This window comes from Corvus moneduloides, chromosome 10 (genome assembly GCF_009650955.1).
Source record: "Corvus moneduloides isolate bCorMon1 chromosome 10, bCorMon1.pri, whole genome shotgun sequence".
Taxonomy (NCBI): Eukaryota; Metazoa; Chordata; class Aves; order Passeriformes; family Corvidae; genus Corvus; species Corvus moneduloides.
In genome coordinates this window covers 21,513,790-21,532,288 of record NC_045485.1, presented here as the reverse complement: position 1 = coordinate 21,532,288, position 18,499 = coordinate 21,513,790, and the positions used below count along the sequence as shown (strand labels likewise).

Below are 18,499 nucleotides of genomic sequence, written 5' to 3'. Positions count from 1 at the left end.
AGAGAGCAAAAGGATCCACACGACATATATTATCTGGTTTTCAAGATCTTTCCAATGGTTTTGGCTCAGGGTCTAATGGAAGGCCCCTCTTCCATGTGGGAAAAACATGAAGCAGGAAGAAAAGTGCACTTGTACTCTTTGGGAGTTGAGAACTGGGGTTTGGAGGTGTTTTAAATTATTTTGTGCAAACTTCAGATATTCTTCTACACTGAGTAGCTTACAGGCTTGTGTGTGTTCTCACAACAGCCCCAAGAAATAAGGAAATACTGATTCCACGTTGCACTCAGAGAACTGAGGCACAGGACGAGATGTGTGAGGGCTTGCTAAAGGGAAATGCACAGCACTGCTCTGCTTGAGGTGGAGCATCCTGCAGGACAGCCATAAGTGACTGCAGTCCTCCAGATACCACTGTAGCTCCCTGTCTGAGCTTGGCTAAAACTGGGGTTTCCTCCCAGTAACCAGAGCTCCCTAGCACTGACCAAACCCCAGCTTCAAACCAGAGCTGTAGACCTGTAGAACATTTTTTCTTTAAGAAACAATGCAATCATGACAATGCATAACCTTACATTTTGTAGACCTGTGGTATATAATTATAACATTACTGCCAATAATTATCACTACCAAAGACCCTGCTTATTTGGTGTCCCAGTAATAGATGAGGTCCAACAGATCTTGGAGAAAGTGAATGTATTTAACTGGGAAATTAGAAAATGGAAGGAAGAAAAAAAAAAAATAGGATCCTATCACATGGCTCTTCTTAGCTTTCAACTTGCCTTCCCCCGAATGTTTCCAAAACAGCAGGAATACGACTTGGCTGTAGGTCTGTATTACGTAATAGTGATTTCTTTGTTTCCTCTCACTTTAAGGTTTAGCAACAGGGAAGAAAAAACCCTCACATATAGAAACGGGGGAGGGGAACTTCGGGGTGTTAAGACGATGCTGGATCCCTCTGAGCTATTAATGGTGAATTGCATAACCACTGCCGAGGGGTTGCTAGGTTTTACCACGTCCCTGCTCCGTGTTAAATATTAACAGTGCATGTACTTTCGGCGGTGTCGCTGCTGCTGAGCCTGGGTACGGCCGCCAATCCCAGCTGGCCGGGTTTCCATGGAGCTGATAGCACCCCTTCTCTCCATTCACAATGAAATCCTCCCGGTGCTCGGCTAAATCCAGCTCTGAAAGCGAGGCGTGTGCAGACGGGGCAGAGCAGCTTTTCAGCGTTTGTTTTGTGGATGTGCAGGGGTGTGTTCGCTTGAAACCAGCAAGGTTTGGAAGTGACGCCTATTTTGTCTGGCCTGGCAGATCTGCAGAGCCACATGGTGCCTTTGACCCTGCTGGTGCCACCTGTGAGCTGGGTTCTGCTCGGTGGTTGTAAGAAAGATGGGGACAGATTTCCCAGCAGGGCGCGCTGGGATAGGACAAGGGGTGACGGCTTGACCCTAAAAGAGGGCCAGGGGAGAAATTTTTTACAACGAAAGTGGTGAAACACTGACATAGGTTGCCTGGAGAGGTCGTGGATGACCCATCGGTGGAAACATTCGAGGTCAGGTTGGACAGGGATCTGAGCAAACTGGTCTGATGGAAGATGCCCCTGTTTGTTGCAGGGGGTTGGACTAGATGGCTTTTAAACAACCTTTTCAGTCCAAACCATTTTATGATTCTCCCCTGCTATTCCTCCTCCTCATCTTTCTTCCTTCTGTTTCCTGGTTTAAATTAGACTGTAAAATTTTCTGGATTAGAGATGCAAAAAATAAATGCAGTATCTCCCAAACCGTGGGTTTGCCTTCTTTTCCCCCAGTAACATAACTCTCATCAAAACCTTTCAGATTTACATTTAAAGCATTTTAATGGAGTTAATGATGCAGATTTTCAACACATTGGCTTCATGGGACCAGTTTAGGGCCATGCTGGGACCAGTTTTCATCCATGCTAGATGCTGAGAGGCTTTGCTTGCTGCTGCTCTTTGGAGCAGGGCAGTGCTGGATGCTAGAGATCTGCATATTCAGTGTGCATGTGAGCTCGAACAGCTTTTTGTTATGGCTCTAATTAGGCTAAGCAGGGTGTTGGGTTCAAGTGCTAATTAGAAATGACCACTCTAAAATACATTAGGATATTTAGGGCTGTGTGCTGTTTGCATATTCAGGTGCCAGCTCCTGCTCACCTTTGTGTGAGTAATGCAATGAGTCCATCCACTTTTTAACCTCTCACATTATTTTATTTTTTCTCTTTTTTTGACAGATACACCGTGTCTAAGAAAATGAGTTCCTAGCAGTGGGAATAAGCACACATAAGGTATGGGATTGTCCATGGCAAAAGGGGAGAGTGCTTGGCAGTGAGAGTGCCAGTGCAGGAGCTGGCAGTCAGGATTGGTCCAGCCCTCTAAAAACAGTGATGTGAGTACTAAAGAGGGGGGTCCCTGGGAGTCCAGTGTCTGCTGGAAAAAACAATTAGTGGAAAAAATAACAACCTCTGGCTTCCTAAACCTACCCTGCAGGGTGTACACGAGGGCGAGCCTGTGTCCTTTTGGCTGTGGCTTGGCAGCATTGGGGTGAGTATGGTCAGTGCCACATGGTGTGGCCCAGGCACTCTGTCACCACTTGAGGGGTGCAGGATGGGCAACCCAGGTGAGGAGCCAAGGTGCAGGTCTGAGCTGAGGAAAACTGTTTTTAAAAGTTACATTAATTAACGTGATGCTAAACTCCAAGCTCTCCTTAGCTGGGCAAGGACTGTTGGGTTTCAAACTGCATCAGCTCTTACATGTTCTACGTGCCAGACTGGTCCAGCATTAACTGAATCCTTCACGTGTCTGACTGTTCTCATGCACCACAGGGACAAAATTCTCCTGGCCCTGTATCATCTCTGTGCTGTGGCACATCCCTGTACCCACAGCTGGGCTCTGCAGCCAGCCAGGGCCACATCCCTTTGCTTGCACCATGGAATGCATCACCTCTGGAGATCTGCAGCCCCCGTGGGCTGAACAGGAGAGTGCTGTAGCGAAGCACAGCTGTAATATCCGAGTGAAGAGGTCGAAGCTGGGGCTGTGAAGGAGCAGGAATGGCCAGAGCCCCTGGGCAGGATGTGGCCGGTGTTGGTGCCTCGTGCAGGAGCTCTCCCTGCTGCAGCCACAGGGCCGTCCCTCCCAGCACAAGAGCTTTTCCATGGAGACCCACATGTGCAAACAAACACATGCCAGCTCAGCACTTTTGGAAACTGTTGAGAGCCTCTTTTCAAGCCCAGGGCTCAGCACACACTGTTCTTTTATTTCCTTTTTTTAATTTTTTTTTCCCCCGGTCTCTTGGGAATAATTAAACACGTCCATGGAGGCAGGAAAGCCAAGCTGGCTGCTGGCCTGGCAGACAAGGGGGCTCTGAGCCTTAAAGACGTGTCCCTGCTGTAACTCCCTCCTGCACACCCCCAGTGCTGCACAGAGACTCAGTCACATGGAAAAAACAGCCTTGAAAAATACAGCCTCACTAAATTTTCATTAAAAATTCATAAACATTTGGGCAACATTGGTTGTGTGAAGCCCAGACTAGAACACAAACGGGCTGCACCTTGCTGGAAATCCCAAAGCAAAGGGGTTTTTGTAAACCTGGTCCAAACCCAAGCTGGTCTAGGTCCAATATTTGCTTGGCTCTGGTTCAGATTCATTCCTGAATTCAAACTGATGAACTTCCAGCCCTCAGGTACATTTATGGGGGATGAACATGGACACATCTATGGCTTTACAGAGCCATAATTTCTCCCTGAATGCTTTATTGTTTGAAAATCGTAAATAAGGTGAAGTGAAAAGGACAAGCCCCTTTAATCTATGAGTGGTGTGCTAAACGACGGTGGTAAATCTCTGCCAGCTCCATGGCAGGTAGAGCTGATTTGCACTCCCAAAATGGCAGTGATTTTATCCCACAGCTCACACTAAAGGTGTGGAGAACAGCTTTTTGAGGGGAAAAAAAAATCATCAACCCTACCCTGGACTGGGCTTGGATGGGAACAGTCAGCAAGGCACTGCAAAGAGCCTGGGTGTATTCTGTTATCCTGATGAAGGAAATGCCCACCCTGCACCGGCCGTGAACTTTGTCAGGCTCCTTTCTTACGTCGTCCTCAGCACTTTTTATCACTCCTGATCTATTTATTGCTCTGCTTTTCATGCTTTCATAGCCTGCTAGACAAGGCTGTCTCAAGGCCAGCGTGTTCAGGTGTGCCAGAGAAAGCTCTGCCCCCAGCAGCGTGGTGGCTGCCTGTGCAAACAGCCCTGTGGGCAATCCCTCTCCCCTCCAACCCTTCAATGACTGAAAGTTATTTTCATAGGATTTGAGAATGGTTTGGGCTGTAGATCGTTAGTTCCAACCCCCTGCCATGGGCAGGGACACCTTCCCCTATCCCAGGTTGCTCCAAGTCACATCCAGCCTGGCCTTGGTCACTTCCAGGGATGGGGCAGCCACAGTTTCTCTGGGCAACCTGTGCCAGGGCCTCAGCACCCTCACAGCAGACATTTTGATGAGTTTTACACAGCAGTGTGTGGTATTTAAAATCCAGATGTTTACACAAGATGCTCATGATGCTGCCAGTGCTTCAAAGCACCCACGTCGTGTGTCCCCAGCCAAAGGGTGTCCCCAGGCTGGGGGACACCCTGCTAGTGGTGGGGCTGGTCTTTCAACCTGTATTTCTACCATGGTCAGGATGGAATAAAAATCAATAAGTGCTTGCAGGTTTAAGTATCCCTTCTGTTTAGGGCACTAACATTTAGCATTTGGTGGAGAGCAGACCTTGCACACGACATTTTAGTGTGTTTTATTTGCAAAGCACAAAAGTTGCTGTATTGAATTTTCTCATGACGTAGTATTAAACTGCAAATTGATGCTGACCTGCTTGTCTCTGATGGGCACAAGCTCTCAAGTTTAATTCATACACAACCTGGTGCTCCTCTCAGCAATGAGAGCTTCAGTGCTGGGGAAAGCAGGGTGACCCTCTGGGAACTATGAGACCAAAAAAAAAAAAAAAAAAAAAAAAAATTATGTGAAGGTTTTTTCCCCTCTATCCATCTCTTAATGGCTTTAGCTGAGATGTCTGAGCTGAAGAAAACTCCACCCCTGCAGCTTCTACTTTGAAAAAGCTTGAAAATCTAACTCAATCTCCTTAAAAAGGAGGGATTAATGCTTTTCAGAAAGAATTTCCATCCCCCTTTCAGTCCCAGTGGAGTTTTCTGTAAGGCAATCAATAAGTAATGACCAGGAAAAGACTTTTTAAAAAGTCCCTTGTTACTGTCATATTTACCAGACTGTGCATCCCAACCTCAAATTGAGTGACCTGAGAAACTGAAAAAAAGAGAAGAATGAAGAAACATCTGAGGAGGACACTCATGTACTCACCTTCCATCATATTCCCTGCCAGGAGGCCACTGGGGTGATGCATTTTTGGGGTAGAGCACCGTAGTGGCTCTGTTAGAAACCCCAGTCCCCAGGGTGGCACGGGGCCACCAGCACTGGGGTCCCTCATGCTGTGGGACCTGATGGCCACAGAGGTGTCCAGACCCAACGGGGCACTTCAGCACCCAGAGAAAAAGTCCTTTAAAGAACTGTGGGAAGTTTAATGGAAATAATAAATATGGGGTTCTTCTTTAATCCTTGCAAGTCTTTTTGTTTTTCATGAATGTGAGAGGTGGAGAAATCTTTTTAAAATGAAATTGGCATTTTATTGGAAAAAAGTTCTGGTGTCCTGGGAGAGAGATAAAATTGACATGTTATTGGCAATGTGGTATTCAGCATGTGGCTGCAGATCTCTTTGGCTGTCCTGCCAGGGCTGAGGCATGTCTGGACTCAGAGGAAAGGGCTGGGGGAAAGGAAACCCAAAAGACAGACTTTTTGAGGTGGCCAAGGTCCTGTATGCTCTCCTTGCAGAGCTGAAAACGCAGGAGTCCAAATCACTCCAGGAGTCACAGTATTTTAAATTTTTTTCCCAAAGCTTTAGAGAACTCAGACTAAGCTGTATTTTCCTCCACAAATCTCCTCCCAGAATTTTTGGCTTTCTGTTCCCTGACACTTTGTAAAACCATCTCAAATTCTCGCCTGGAGTTGGTGTCTCAGAAATTTATTTCCAGTTCATTGCTGGCCAATAAGGGTGACAAAGTGTGTTTCATGAGGAGGAAAACCCACTTTGTGGTTATTGAGGGCCAGGTTTGGAGACCAGCTTCCAATCACACAGAAATAGTATTTGCAGCTGTTTGCACATGACATTATTTCCTGGGCACCTGGCTTGTATGTACAATTAAGGACTTGTAAATCTGAGGAAAACTTAAATTAAGGTACCAAAATGTGCCTGCAAACATTTGTGCCTGCCATTTTTCAGCTGTAATAATGGGAGTCCTGTCAAAATGAGGGTGAAAAATTGGTCCTATGTCAATAACCTGTATGAATGATGTTAGAGAAAACTGGCAAGTCATCAAAAGACCCTGTTCTCCATTTAATTCTCTTCCTAGCTCATTATGGATTATCACGTTTTGTCGAGTTAGTGGCATGATTATGGAAATAGAAAAACTATTTCTCTCTGCTTCTTATCTAAAAGATGAATGAGGCACGTATAATTGGCTTAAGTTATCATTTAGCAGTGAGCTCTGGTGATGCAGGGGTTTTTTTGTCCTCAGCCTGAAGTCCTGAGACACATTAAATGGCTGGTGTGTTCCCCTGGTTGTTTTCTGTCCCCAGTGCCCATGTGCTTAGCCCAAAGCAATGCACCTATTGAGGGCTGAAGTACTTTTTTTTTCCAGAAAGATCAGTCATAAATAACTCAGCAGGTGAAGTGGCATAAATCACCACCACTAAAACGACAGCTGAATGGCCTGAGCACATCCAGGGAGCCACATCCACCCTCACCTGGGACTCAGTCCTCATCCCACTGCCCTTAACCTGCCTGAGCTGCAGCTGTGCATTGTGTGATCCCAGAAACAGGAGATGTGCTCCAGGCAGCACAGGTTCCCACCTCCTGGAGGGTGCTGGAAGAGGATGGGGGATTTTGAAAACATTTTTCTTTTTAATAATAAGAGAGAATACAAATGGCAAGAAGAGGGGAGGTGCCATCACCAGGAAGGGTTTTTCTTTCCCCACATCAGGCTCTGCAGTGTTGGAGATGCTCCCAAACAAGCTCTTTCCATTGGGATCCTGGGCCCTGGTTACCCCTGGTAACTGTGTGTTACTCAGTTTGCACACATTTGGGCCCACAATAGCCAGGTTTTGGTGCTTCAAAGCATCTGACAAAAAGTCCATCAGTCATGAGGATCATTGGTGCTGTCATTGCATTTCCTCAGGCCTCAGAGGACACTGGCCAATGATGTTAATTGGAAACCATAAAACCCTGGGAAAAGCTGAAGCAATTTTGAAAAGGACCTTTTTATCTTCCTGTGATCTCTTGTATTTTTACTCAAAGAGAAAATACTGTCTGGGATTTAAAGGGGAAATTTGTTCATCTTGATTTTCACACTGGAGAAAAAGAGCAGTAGGAAGGAGAGAGGATGCTTTCCGTCTGGCTTATAGTATTGGAGCTTAGTTCTTCCCTCAGTATTTTATCCAAAGCCTATTTTTAATAATGCCAATATAATAATTGCTGAAATTCCCTTTAAATTCCCCCTTTTTTTTTTTTTTTTTACATGCAAAGCATCATTGGCAAAAATTTTTTCGCAGCTTCCCTTGGCAGTCAGTTGGAGCAGCAGAATTTGATGGACCCTGACAATACAGGGGGACAAAGGCAGCTTTAGAGGACATAAAACTATCTGGGCAACAACTCTCTCTGCCCAAATTGCCTCTGTTGTGTTCCTCTGTTGCCTGACAATATGCTCTCAAGAAAACACAAAATGTTGTTCTCTTTGTGGAAAAGTCTTGCAAGATTTTTTTTTTTTTTTTTTTTTTGCATGTGTTTACTGAAATAAGAAAAAAAGCCAAAAAGGAAGCAGAAAATGAGCCCAGAAAAATTGCAGAACTTTTCTCTCCAAATTACCTCTGTTGTAAAAAATGTCACAGAAGACTTCACATTCCAAAAATATCAGCCAGCTCCACGAGCTGTGAGTGAATGTAGACCCAAGTGAGATGAGGATCAAGCCTAATTTGCTCATAATTATGTTAAACTCATACAAAATAATTTGCCATTTTTCTGGAACCAACCCCCAAATTGTACTTTTAATATCTAGGAATATGCCGGTGAACAATCCATTATATTGTCCTCCCACAGTTATTATTTTCTGAAGTGACAGCAAGATGATAGGAGGCTGTGGCTCCAGGTTGTGAATGAGCAGCAGGAACAGATGGGTTTGTGAGAAGCAGCAATCCTGCTCTCCTGCTAAAAATGCTACAAACAGGAACCCCAGCTAACATGCCCCGAAAATATAGATCAGTGGAACTGTCCCCAAGCAGAGGATTTCACAAGGCTTTCCAGGAAGCATCAATATCTCTGTAATAAGAAAATGGAGCTGCAGATGCTGAGGTATTTATTGCACTTTTTTTTTTTTTTTAAAATACAGGGACACCTTCAATTATCCCACTATCATGTACTAAATAAGGTTGATTAATCGAGGTTTAAGATAACAAAAGGAGTTTTCAATGTCATTAATGTGTCTCATGAGATTCACCCTTCTTTTGGGTAATGGGAAGCTTCTGGTTGTGAAGATGTAGAGAATACGGATTTATAGCATCATAATGTGCAGTGTTTTTTGAAAGGGACACTATGAAAACATGGAAACTTGACAGCAAATACTATTTCATTTAGTTGCCTACTGGCATGCAAGGATGGGGCTGTCTCTGGTGTTTCACCCTCATCTCACCTTTTGCTTTCTCTCTTTGCCTTTGTCTCCCAGCAGTGCTGGTGTTTCTGCTTCCAGGTGTGCACAGTCCCCTCTTGCCAAACAACTACCTTAAAAGAACACAAAGGAGTAACAGTCATATAAGGGTCTCTTTGCCATTCCCAATTTTTCCAGCAATTTTACAGGACCACAAGTGGACTTCACATGTCCCACGATGGGAAGGGTCCAGCAACAGTTCTGGTGGTTGGAGCTGCAGTGGAAATGAGAATAACCCAGAAAATTATTATCTCAGGGTGAATTTTCACAAAGGGTTTTTCCCATAGTCCTTCTGGCATCTTTGAAGGAAATCTGAGCAGAAAGGGCTGGTACAAAACCAATGAAAGGTGTTGAGGAAACCTCAATGAATCAGCAGTGAGTTCTTCATCTCCTTTCTGACTGACCAAATCAAGAGAAGTTTCTCCATTTTTTTCCATCTTCCTCTGTCTCCTGGGCAGCTTCACAAGCAATTTGACAGTCTCATGCTCTGGGCTCTGCATCTTCCTCGTTCATTATGATTTTTCTAGTATTATTTCTCCCTGCTGTGTCAGTTTTCTGGACCCTCAAGCAGAAATGTAAGACTGCTGCAGTGAGCTCTTGACCCAGGATGGTGTGAGCTGTGCCATCACTCACCCCTCAATGCCAGGCCAGCCTGCCAGACCATGGAAACACATTTGGGAATGCCATAACTCTGTCCTGGCAATGCCACCATCCCACCTGGATGATGTGAGACAAAATAAACACAAAAACTGAGAAGTGGACTGAAATGAAATATGTGTGCTCCAATGTGCAAGCATGACTCAGGCACTGCAGCCAGGCACTCCCTGGAGTCTGGCTGTGTCCCAGAGACATTTTTCTCCCTGGCTTTAGTTGACACATCCAGGCTGATATATTATGTTTATATTTTTGACAAGTTATGATGTAAAGAAGGTTATCACTTCCTCACTGGGGGAGGACGCAGGGTTGAGAGAGCCTGGCTGACTTTTTAACTGGGCTCTGACCTTTCTTCTGCCTCTTCCCACACAGTCCCCTTCTCCAGCCACTGTGGGACAAGTGCTGGAACACTTGTCCTGGATCCTGCATCCCCCTCCCCCCTTCTTCACTTCTTCATTGCTGCTAAGGTCATGATAGGTGGGTGAATGCCCAGTCCATTCACATGGAACATGCACACCCTGCAGCTCCAAATACATATTTTTATAAAACAATGCCGCATCCTCTGCAGTGCAAGTATGTGTTGCTGGTACACATGGCTGCATTTTTCCACTGGGGAAGGACACGCTGGGAAAGTGGCAAGGTTGGACCATGATCCCCCTGGCACTGGACACTGCATGGAGTGGTGGGGGGGAGGGTGGGCAGCCCAAGCAGGGATCACTGCACCCACAGGCAGAGAGCACTGGTGAGGGTAGGAGCAGTTATCCTGTTAAATGAGAGTTTTACTATTTCCCTCAGTGATAACTGAATTATATCCTTCAGCAGGCGCAGAGTTCAATTGCTGCTTTTGAAAAATGTGGCTGGAATAAATACTGTATGTGTCCCAGATGGGGTTTTTCCCTCACTATATACTCTAATTTCCTTCGTCCAGGAGAAATACTTGTATTTGTTGCTTTCCCTCCTTTATGCATTTGCTACCAGGGCTTTTGAGCCCAAAGGCCCTCACTTTGAATAGAAATGCAGCTTCTGTTGTTTCCTCTATTTAAGGGAGGCAAGCGAAGCGACTGGAGGATGCATTGCTTCAGCCCTGACCTATTTCTATGTTCAGCACATTTTTCTTCCTCCACAGGCATGAGTTGTCCCAAACCCCCGGGCTACTTTCTGCTTCCAGTTCTCTGGAATGCTTCTTGCAGCAGGGCTGGAGGGGAACAGACCTACCTGAGGGGCAGCAGCACAGAACTCTCTCCTTTTCCTCCCTGTGAACTGTGAGAAAAATGTCATTTAGCAGGGAAAGTGCTCCACACATATTTAACACTGAAAGGGAATCTCAGGAGCAGACACACAATCACATGTGTGTTTTTCAGTCCTAATTAGACTGAACTCTGTAATTGTGAGATGCATTTCTGACTTTTTTTTTTTTTTCCATTAAAGAAATAACCCCTCTTTTATCAAGGCTGAGCTAAACCCCAAGTGGAAAGGTGAGGGAAGGAGGAATAATTAATGATGATGAAGATTCTGCCTGCCATGGGAGCACTGCTGCATCTCCCATTAAAGTTTGCCCCTCTGGCACAGAAACCCCCTCTGTGATGCTCCTGGGACCAGAGAGGGGTGGCCAGGGCTGGGTTGTCCCCAGCATGGGGGCAATTAAGGGACTTTTAAGTTGTCACTTCAGCACAAAGGGGTGTGTTTAGCTACATGGACTCCAGTGATCTTCACAGGTGTTAAATGTATAACAGAGGTCTGGGGGGGATGGACATTCTATTAAGAGTGTTGCTACCCTTAGTAGTTATTTATGTGATGGAAGAGGCTTGGAATGGCTGAGCTGGGCATTGTTAAGAGGAGTGTGGTGGTTACCATCTTTCCAGTAGGATCAAACATTCAGAAGAACCCAGACAACCATATTGGGAAGGTTGGGAACAGTAAAATATCTGGGATTTATGTTACAGGGCTCAGCTTGGGGCAAATCTGAAATCCACAGTGGCAATTCATGGAGGAGAATGAAATATTTGGAAGGGAGTATTTATGCAATTTTAAGGCAGCTCACTTCTGCCTAGCACGGGCACTGTGGTGCCTCACACAGAGCACACAGGAGCAGAGAGGTGACATTGCTGATGTCACACGTGGACAGCATTGGTGACAGCAGCATGTTGGGTCAGCTCAGCATCCTCTGCCCAGCTGGGTGCAGATGGTTTTCACCACACAACAGCATGACAAAGGCGCCTCTCAAGAGCTGAGCCATTCCACACGGTGGAGGTGTTATTTAGGATGGGGAGGTGTGGGGAGTGACACAGCTTTATTGTGCCTCATAAAAATAAATTCAGGAGAGATAAAAAAACCACTTTCATTTGAAAAGAGGGAGGAATAAGGCAGATAAAAGATATGAATTTTTCCTCCAAGACAGACTGCTAAATAGGCACTTCTTGTTCACTGAGGTTTAGTAATGCAAGTTGACAGGATATTAAGGTTATTCCAGGTTCTTCTGTCTCCTAGGGTCATAAGCCTTCTGCTACGCATGTTAATCCATCTTAGCATTCCTCCGAGTAGCTGCATAAGTAGGGCAATCGGTTTAGTATGTATTCTTTCCATTTACAGCTGAGTTAGGAGGAGAAACCTACTAATTAACAGAATACCCCTAGAAAATCAGGAGTCATTTTAATAATACAGAGACTCCACGCAATGTTCTGCAATTAAAGATAAACCCTCCTCTGAAATATTTCAGGGGTGAGAGAGGAGGCAATCCAAGAGAGAAGGACCCTGGAGGCATTTATCCTGCAGCTCTTCCCTCTGCCCTTCTCTTCCCCTGGGTGTTGCCACATATGGCTGGTGAGCCACATCTCTCTGTGACTGAAGAGAAAACAAGAGCCTGAGTCTCACTGCATCTCCCTGCAAGCTCAGGCTTTCCTCCCAATTAGCAGCTGAAAAGTTCCTGTCCATGCTGTGCTGGAGGATTCTCCTACACTGGGCATCATGCCATGGACCATTAACCCCCTCCTGCCACAGGGTGTCTGACCAAGCCATGCATCCCCAGCCCTTGGTGTGCCACACACCTGAATGTATTCCCCTTTTTTTCAGGTCATTTAAAACTCTGTAGCAGCTTTCAAGCAGCTGCTACAATGACATCAGTGAATAATGTTAAAAATAATAGCACTCATTTTGAGACTGAAAAGTCAAATAACCACCCTGAAATTTGCCACTCTCTCACCTTGTTCAGCATGAATCATCCCCATGTTCCCAAGTGCTTTCCAAATTATCTAATACTGCCTGAAAACTATTTTTCTATCTTAATACTTGTGCTTGTTTTGAGGAGTACTTGAGCACAGAGCAGAAGGTGAGCAGAGCTGCCCCCCACTTCTCAGCTGCCGTAACAAGAGTTCCTCTGAGATTGAATGTAGCAGCATTCAACGAAAATGAATTAGTAAAAATAATTACAAAACTATCTAAATACTTTGCTTTGAGCTGGCCTTTAACAAAATGTTTTTGTATTTTTATTTCCTTTTATCATTTCTGCAAGAAATGAGAAATATTTGCCCTGATCTCTGCTCAAGCCAGAGGCTTTAAGCAGGCACCTGTTCAGATACTTCCATCCTTAACTCTTCCAGCAGTGATGGGAATGCCCTTCTTCTCTCCAGCTGGGGGATGGGGTTTGCCTAACCCTGGATAATCTGTCCTTTCTGCAGCAACGGGCTGCATGAGAAAAAAACAGATGTAGCATTTCCTGATCTCTGACACAGAGTGAGTTAAGTCATTTCACCTTTAAGGATGGAATTTTTTTCTGAAAGACAGAAGGAGACAGCTCAAAGCTAATATCCCCTTCCGGGGGAAGACTTGCTCTGCATCAAAAAGACTCCTGGCCTATAGCCAGCAGAGGTTGGTGGGAATAACCCCACTGCTGCAATGGATCTGGGATCAGGTCTCCATGTGTGAACACTCTGCCACAACTACAAAGTGTGGTCACTTTCCCAAAGCATTTGTTGTCAGAGATGTCATGGGTAGGTTTCACTACAAAGGCAATGGCGTCCCTAAGGATAAGGAAGAACTGGGAAGAAGCTGGTAACAGGGATAAGAGATCCTGTAACTCCACCAGAATCAGCAGTGACATGGGGCTGCACCTGGTCATCCCAGACACAGCATGGCCACAAAGTGCTTGAGCCCAGCAGGGAATTATTCCTGGACAGATGATAGAGAATCACAAAATGTTCTCCACTGTCAGAAAGTGGAATATAGCATGGGCTGCGTAATACAACAGGGAGGGCAGGGGGAAATTCAATGAGTGTGTTTATAGATAAGAAATGAGATTGTTTTCAGTTATTGGGATGAAAACATCTCTCTTCTCATCCACTATCAGCTTTGAGTTAGGTATCATAGACTGTAACTTCACTTAGCAAAGTGCTAAATGGCTCTGACAGCACTGGGGCTGCTACCGTGGAGCTGCTATCCGCCAGGGACCTTGCTCAAGTCTCACTTTTCACTGAGAAAACATTTCTAGCAAAAAATGAAATAAAAAAATGTTATGGTGTAACATATTAGTGGAGTAATTTTTACTTACAGGTGAAATATTTGAAATACAGAGAGTGAATATATGCAAAGTGCTAAGGAACTTGGATGTCCAAATGACCTGTCTGCCTTTGTGGGGAGGATCAGACATATCTGCTTTCCAGCAGCTTTTTCCTCAGGTTTTCTGAAGTGGTCAGAACAGGCTCTGCTACCAGGGGATGCTCCTGTCCCACACTGAGTGCACAGAGTGACATTTCCCTGTGCCCTGACTCTGCCAGCTGGACAGGCTGAGTTTGCAGAAGAGATGTACTCATTGTCACTTCTCACCATTCAGCCAAAAACACTGGGAAATACAGATGGTCTTGCTTAGGAAAGCCTGGATAATATTCCATCTCCTTCTCCATTCTGGGGAAACTAAATGAAATAAAATTATTTACAGAAGACAGCTTTATCCCCTTTTATTAACAAGATATAACGAATCTGTGAATCCATGGAATAACTCCAGTGATTTTGAACTGATGGGAAGAGGATGAGTTGGTCTCAAAAAACAAAATGCCATTTAGCCAATGGAATAAGCAAAACAATAAATGATTGCACATTTAGAACAATCAATAAGGTGGTTACACAAGATATTATATGATCCAAGATTAATTAGAGATGACAAATTGCCCCAAAGGATAAAACATAGGACAAATATGAAATCTAAATGAGAATCCAGTTAACAACTTGCAAGAGGAGCTGTTTGCACTTGATGCTCCAGCATCCCATGTTGTTCCAATCAAAGATCACAGCAGAAGTCTGAGCATTCCAAGATGGATATGTGCATTGTGTGACACATGATGTAACAAATCAGTGGGTATGTCAGGAGGCTGAGAGGTGAAGGGAAAGCAAAGGAGGCAGGAGCCTGCCCAGGTGATGGGGATTTGCTGTTCTCAAAGCAGAGCTGTGTGTCAGGGTTGCATGTGCCTGACTGACTGCCTCCAGCAGAGCTTGGGAAAACCTCCAAGGTTAATTCAAGAGCTGGAAATCCTCCTCCAGCATCTGAACAAGGGCAGGAGGTCCCACACCCAGCATTTTTCACTGCTCTGCCAGGGAGGCCCCTAAATTCACCCTGCTCAGCTAGGGCACCAGGACAGGAAAGGTCCCCACAGCCTGTGGCTTGTGCCAGTCTCTTATGATGGAGGTACAAGGCAAAAGCTCATGCACTCCACCTTCTCCTCCCTGACATCAGCTGAGTCATTCTAACAGTGTGCTTTTCTAACCTCATCAAGGAGGGCTGAATTATTTTAGTGTAAACCTCATCCTTGGGGGTTTAATGTGATTGCACAGTCTCAGCTGACCAACAGCATCCCTATGGAAGTTCCAGTGCCCTGGGATATTGCTACATGAACTCAGTCTGTCCTGCCTCATTCCCTCAGAGTTCTCCAGCAATCATTTTTTGTTGTTTTTTCATCCTAGGTAGAGAAGTCACATAACTTTCTATATCATGTGAATTGGGATGTTGCTTTACAAAAGGCTTTGAGAGCTCATGTCCTCAGCTGCAGCTCTGAGGCATGTGGAGATGCTGGTGCAGACTGGGATTCTCCTTAGCAGCAAACTAGTCTGTCCTCTGGGAGCCAAAACTGGCCTGAAATGCCAGGGATGATCTGAAGTGTAGCTCCAAATGTATGTCATTACATCCCCACAGAGAATGAGATGCCATCATGTTACATGTAGAAAATCACTTCAGATTAGGACAGTTTAAATCCAGGTTGGGATGTTCTTAGTTTAATGGAAGTACCACCTCTTTTTAAACCAGTATTACCATTTTGGCCAAATCAGGAGCTGGACTTGATGACCCTTGTGTGTCCCTTCCAACCCAGAATATTCTGTGATTCTACTCGAGGAATAAAGTGCATCAGCTGGAGCCAGGAGTCCGCCAGCCCTGTGTGTGGTGCTTGGTAGCAGCCTGCACAGCTCACGCAGTGGGTTATTCCCACCATCTTTTTCCCTCCAAAGCTTTACATTCCCATTTTCCTGGCAGCTGTGAGTGGTGTGACCTCCCCCAATCCCACCCCTAGCCCTTGAGCTGCCATCCCTGACTGTCTGTCCCAGATGCTGTAACTACCACATGGGTGGCCACTGATTCCCACACTGAGAGCTGGTTTAAATCATCCCAGGCTCACATGTGAGTCTATTTATTTTAGCACTGTGAAGCTTGTTCATTCTCCAGACAGTATGTTAGGGCTAGAGGCCAAAATCCATGCTGATGTATAGCTTTCGCCATCAGATTTATAATTTAGTGCAAGGGGGCTGGGCCAGTGTAAGCCAGGGCAGAACACTGTGAAGAAGCTTCACCATGCTCCCATTTGCACTGCATTTAATTTACAAGGTAGATTAAAATCATGGGACATCTTTGACCTCGTTTAGTTTGGGTTGCCTGCAAGATTTAGCTTTTGTTTCATCTTTTTGCTCCTGGGGACTGTGCAGCCAAGGGGAGATTCATACCAGGAGCAGAGCCCGCAGTTTCTCTCCTTTTGTTGAAAGATAACGACGATGCAAAATGGGAATTAAACCATTTTCTCAGTGCAGCCAGATCAAAGTCAAACCGAGGGAGATGCCAGCTCTTCTCATTGATTTCAGCTTCGCTCCCCTGGGACTGGCAGTGCAGGAAGGTCACATGTGCAAGAAACTGGTGCATCAGATGAGAATTTCTCTAGCCAGTGTTTTTCTTGCAGCCAGGTCCCGCAGGACACCCTCTTTGCTCATCTTCTGCCTGATGGTTCATCACCATCTTTCCAAGGAAATTGGATCCAGCATGCAGCGTGCTCCAGGTGCATTGCTGAAGATGCAAACAGCCCTTCAAACACAGGGTGAGGTGGGAGCTCCTCACACCCTAAATCATTTATGCTGTCACAGCAATTAGCTGCCTTAACCCAGAATAGGTGCTTGAAGTGGGACAGCTCTCCCTTGGTTTTCTGCATATTTATTCACCAAGGACACGTCCCGGGTCCTCGGCACCACCTGGTCACATTATGGCCCTCCAGCCTCGTGTCTGTGGCAGCTGGACTCAGGTTTTCCTGGCATGGGGCAGAGTTAAGGTTACTGGCTGGCCTTTCCCTTCTCTGGCCACTGTCGCTGCTCTTTAGGAGAGCTGGGACTGGGAATTCTCTACGCTCAAGCTTCCCTTTGAGGTCACAGCTGCTACAGCGTTCAGGGTGTCACACAGTCCCCATGGGAAGCTCACAGGGCTCGGGGTAAAGCTGAATGGGTTATTTTAAAGGACCAGGGATTTTTTTAGGATAAACAAAACAATGCTAAAAAGCAATGCTAAGCAGGGCAGGGCAGTGCCTCTGGGCAGCCTCCACCCCTGGGGCTCCTGCGGAGCAGTGCTGCACCAACTGTGTTTTGGGCTCACCTTGAAGGGCATTACTTCTCCTCTTCCCATACCTCTCAGTTGTTTTTGAGCCTTGAAACAAAAGGCTTCATTCAAAATAAGCTTTTAAATCTGGTTGTGGTGATCAGTGAAACATGCTTTAAATACTTTACTACACTGGAGAGCCCTAGGTAAAGGATTCTCCAACTAGCCTTGCCACTGGTTAAAAAGCTTCCAAGTGCAGGAGTAAATTCACACACACGAAAGCAGTTTGCAGATACAGTAGGGAACCCATTAAGCTTTGTGTGGTTATGCAAGCTGATACAAATGCCTTATTAATTAGAAAATCAATCACGCTGTCCAGCTGATTGATGCTAATCCTACACCAAAAGGGGGAGAACAATAGTATCATCAAGACTATATAATTTCTTCCCATTACAGGGAAGACGACAAGACTGCATTTCAAAGTGATTCTGCTGTAATGAGCTGCAAGAATATACACCATATAGTAAGGGCTCTTTTAAGATGTGGCATATTATTTTGATCAATAATACTCAAATTCATTCTGGATCCTGATTCTAAGGGAATTTCATATGAAGATTAAAGGAAATTATAATATCAGAGATGATCACAGAGGAGGAGAGATGTAATTATCCAAGGGGCAGCATTAATAAATAGGAATGAGCCCAAACACTGTGAAATCAGAAAACAGGAAGAATATACTAAAGCTGCTGAAAATGTTTCACTGCATCCAGATAATGCATCAAAACCATAAATATATTATTTCTAAAAAATAAAATTGGTACCAGTTGAAAACCCCAATGTCAGACAACCATAGAATGATAATTGAAGGACCCAGTTGATTCTTCACCTGTCCCACATTATTTGCAGTCAGCCCTGCCAGCTTGAGGACTGGTAGCAAATGGTCATAGCAGCCATATTCCTGCCATCCCAAGCTGGCCAAAACCTTCTGAAAAATACAGGCAAGAATCACACTAAATGACTGGAAGATGACTGGAATACAAGAGTCAGGCTTTGAAGAAGAAAATAGCTCATTATCATGTAAATGCATGTTGTCTTGGTTCCAGGCTAATTGTTGTGTAGCATATCCTATATAACACAAGACAAAGCCCCAAGGCTCACAAGCCAAGGAAAATGCAAATTACACCATTGACAGA

The 18,499-nt window shown here is 45.2% G+C and overlaps 1 long non-coding RNA gene across 1 annotated transcript; it reads left to right on the top strand.

Annotated features, from left to right (window-relative positions):
• Positions 1 to 1,091: 1,091 nt before the first annotated feature.
• Positions 1,092 to 3,030, top strand: LOC116448824. The gene is made up of 3 exons (XR_004242128.1): positions 1,092 to 1,266; positions 2,239 to 2,393; positions 2,495 to 3,030. It is a non-coding gene; the product is annotated as an uncharacterized LOC116448824 (long non-coding RNA).
• Positions 3,031 to 18,499: the final 15,469 nt, after the last annotated feature.